The sequence below is a fragment of the Anneissia japonica genome, unplaced genomic scaffold, assembly GCF_011630105.1.
Source record: "Anneissia japonica isolate Jap-2015-1 unplaced genomic scaffold, ASM1163010v1 scaffold8666_len19468_cov104, whole genome shotgun sequence".
NCBI lineage: Eukaryota > Metazoa > Echinodermata > Crinoidea > Comatulida > Comatulidae > Anneissia > Anneissia japonica.
The window spans coordinates 15,397-19,414 of NW_022687693.1; the positions used below are offsets into that span (position 1 = coordinate 15,397).

Consider the following 4,018-nt stretch of genomic DNA (forward strand, 5'->3'; position numbering starts at 1 on the left):
ATGCAATGCATGGTGACAGGTGGGGAACCCCTCAAATTCAACATTTGACCTCCATATATAACAGCTTTTCTCATTTACCTCCTCAGAGTACAACTCAGATCTTCATTACTGTATCATGAAGCTTGCCATCCCAAAACCAGCAGCAGTTACCAACAAATGAAAATTGAGTTTTGAATATATTCTGATTCTTTACATCGTAAGCTTTAAAATGATGGCTCATTACTGCAACTGATTTACTTTTGCCAAAGTTATGAGTAAAAGTATTACAGCTTTGCTGTACTAAAGTATGTACAGTACAGTACTCACATATACATTGTTATTACTCAGTTTAACATACAGCGACGGTAACGCTGGGTTTTGGATGGCATCCCTCATATATTCTATTTATTGTTAATTTAAATATAATTTAAGTATTTTATGCACTGTATTTATGCTGTCTCTTATACACATCTAGATGTGTATAAGAGACAGCTGTTTACATGTTAGTTATATTATTCATAAATCAATTTTTCCTTTTATATTCCTTCTAGCAAAATGTACTGCCATCAGTTTCAGAAGTTTTCTTCGAAAGTCAGAGAAATTCTTTTGCAAGTGAATGTACAGTGGAATGAGTGAGTAGAAGCAGGGACTCGCTGGTTTCAGATGAACCAATTAAAAGCCAGCAAGTTGAGCAGAGTGCCCAGTCCACAAATAACAGCATGAATGATGAGTCTGATCTCAGTAGCGCCCTCTATGATAGTGTCAGGAATGCAGTTGAAGCATTGAATAGTAACAGTAAAGAGGTAAATAGAGCATCTTTTATCTTTTTATGTTTTTTGGGGTGGAGTTGGGGAGAGGGTGGGGTAGGCTGGGGGAGGGGGCTAGTGTACATTTTAAATGGTAATTTGATAGAGCATCCACATAGTTTATAGAGGGTCTAGGGTTCGAATCCTGATGGAGACAATGTTTTTTTTTGAAAACCTTAAATATCACCTATGGCTTGACTGGCAAAGTGTTCCTTCTTACCAAACTGTCATCAACTTCTTTATTGTTTGCTGCGTATTGCGCAATTCCTTGAGAAAACAAATGCTCCAAATTAGAAAATGCAAAGGAGGATACCACAAAAATCCTGATCAGGACAAAGTTAATTTTATCTTTAAAAAACTTTAACTAAGTAACAAATTGCCTAAAATTGTTCTACTACAAAAGTAATATAAACAATACTGTTATGTAGAATAAATTATGGCATAATACTCAAAACTAATATGCAATTATTGGTAAATGATAAATTTTGGTGTTTGTAGGGTACCTTAGCAAGCGTGTGTATTTTTATTTTATGTTATTAATTGTTTTAGGCCCAAGGCCGGAGATATGTCAAACAAAGGCATGATCTTACCCGCAAAGCTTCAACTCCACTCATTATTTAATATTAATGATAGTAATTGTAGAGTTTATTTTGGCCCCATTTGCTGTGAACAATTTATAGTTGCTAAGATTTCATGATTATGAAATGAACGGTGGTGCTGTCCAGCAAGTTGGCTGGTTTCAATTTTGTCTCAGTTTGGCATTGATTTGATGATGCAGTGTTGAAAATTTGCCTTTTAAATGCCCTTCCTTATAAAGTAAGGTTTTCATTATTTTTAATGGGAAAAGCATGGAGACTTTGTTTATTTGCATTATATAGGTCTGTCTGTTAATATTACTATATATGCAAATCCAAAAAAACATACCTGTAGCAATAGTAGTTTTTACTTTGAGATAAAAATCCTCAAAAATTGAAGTCAAAAGATTCATTATCAATTACATGTAGGTCTTTGTTTTCCTCTGTTAAGAATTGCTATGAAGGAGACAATTGAGGCAGATTTTATGCCACCAAATCCTCCTGGTAGCCTTCAACAAGACAGAAGCCCTAGTGGGTCACATGCTTAGTGATGAAACCACGGACACACCCGGTAAGTTGATAATACAGTAATTCACAAATTGCACTACAGCCCGTTGTGGTTGCAATGTGGCCTACACAGTATTCCACTGATAAAACTTTATTGACTTGATAGTTGGTTTCGCACCCAGCCAGGCTGTAGGCAAAACCCCAAAAGTAGATCTTATTTTGAAATGAGCATTAAATGATATTATTTTGAAATTACTATTAATAATTCTTATTTTCATTTTTTTTTTATAATTGTATTATATTAATTTGTTGAATACTGGTTTGTCAGACAAGGCCTGTATCAATAATTGTGTGAGTGCAGGATATGTGGCCTATGTGAAGATTCTCTCCACAGCCATGCAATGCATGGTGACAGGTGGGGAACCCCTCAAATTCAACATTTGACCTCCATATATAACAGCTTTTCTCATTTACCTCCTCAGAGTACAACTCAGATCTTCATTACTGTATCATGAAGCTTGCCATCCCAAAACCAGCATCAGTAACCAACAAATGAAAATTGAGTTTTGAATATATTCTGATTCTTCACATCGTAAGCTTTAAAATGATGGCTCATTACTGAAACTGATTTACTTTTGCCAAAGTTATGAGTAAAAGTATTACAGCTTTGCTGTACTAAAGTATGTACAGTACAGTACTCACATATACATTGTTATTACTCAGTTTAACATACAGCGACGGTAACGCTGGGTTTTGGATGGCATCCCTCATATATTCTATTTATTGTTAATTTAAATATAATTTAAGTATTTTATGCACTGTATTTATGTCTTTCAGGTAATTATTTAATTTATATCTATATAATGTGTATTCCCAACCCATGAAAACAAATTTCATGTACTGTACTTGTATATTTGTCAATAAATGGAATGGAATCTTGGTTCTTAAAGTTTAAGGTTTCAATCCCTTGCTGTGCATTTTGCTTGTGTCCTTGAATAAAGCAGTTTATCTGCACAGTTGGTTTCTTTCCACCAGAAACAACATTCAAGCATGTGGACCCGGGGGAATTAAAAGTGCTTTATATCTAAAATAAAACGAAATTGACAAATATTCTAAACTCATTATTAAAGGCAATGCAGTCATATTGATCAACACTGCACAGGGTTTCCAATCAAAAGAGTATTTTGCATGCAACTTGCATTCCATTAATTGTTTGTTTATATATTGTGTGTTCATAATTTTTATTTTATTCTTCATGGATGATAAACCATGCAAAAAAAAAAAAGTAGTTTTCTTTATATTAAAATACTAAAAATATTATACTGGCAAAACAGAGATAAAGATGCATTTAGCACACTGCACAGTAGGCCTACAAACATTAAACACTTTTCTCTATATTTGGGTCTACTCTAGTTCCAAAGCAGTAGGTAATAGGCCCACCTGACTCTTGACCTTCATCCTGATAGTGAACCTACTCAAACTGAGGTTGAAAGAATTGAGATGTGGGATAAATCTGTGAAACAAAATTACAAGCCAGGAAAACGTGCAAGCAGTGCGTGTAAGTTACCTTGAAGTTCTTCACTCTTGTGTTCATGTTAATGTTAATTTACGAGCTAAACATAATGCATTTAAATGCTATTAAAAATTTAAATATCCTGAACCAATTGTCCTCTCATTTGGCTCTGATACAGCATTGTTTGTATTTGAGACATAGCCTAAAACTGAAAACCCAATCATCATTACAGTGCTTTTTTGGGCTTTTCCTTGTAATCAGGGTCATGTTTATTTTCATTTTGTTGGTTTTTTGTATATCATTTTGATGTATTTTATGACATTACGAATAAATTCAATCAATCATCATCTTCTTTATGATTATTTTCATCATTATCACCATCATTAAATCAGGTTCCAGAGAAAAAAAGCTTGATAATGTTGTACAACTGATTTTTCTAAGACATATCAAAAAAGTATTATCCTTCGGAGTCTGGCTTTAACATACTGGTAATCAGCTTTGTTTAACATCATCATTTTTAATACCAGTAATACCAGTATTATTATTATCATTATTATTTTATATAACATCATATCCCAGCTAGCAAGCGACGTTGACCCGACGTTGGTTGAAGGTCGAATAATTACGTTGGCACAACG

At 33.8% G+C, this 4,018-nt stretch overlaps 1 long non-coding RNA gene across 2 annotated transcripts in view; it reads left to right on the forward strand.

Annotated features, from left to right (window-relative positions):
* The window catches only part of LOC117120688, a 4,368-nt gene extending 950 nt beyond the window's left edge, over positions 1-3,418 (forward strand). Inside the window, exons 2-4 of one of the 2 annotated variants that reach the window (XR_004447407.1) lie at positions 531-782; positions 1,812-1,931; positions 3,281-3,418. This is a non-coding gene — a long non-coding RNA (uncharacterized LOC117120688). Of the gene's footprint in view, positions 1-530; positions 783-1,811; positions 1,932-2,349; positions 2,406-3,280 lie in introns of those variants that run through there. The other variant, XR_004447406.1, reaches the window with a different exon arrangement.
* The last annotated feature ends 600 nt before the right edge of the window (positions 3,419-4,018 follow it).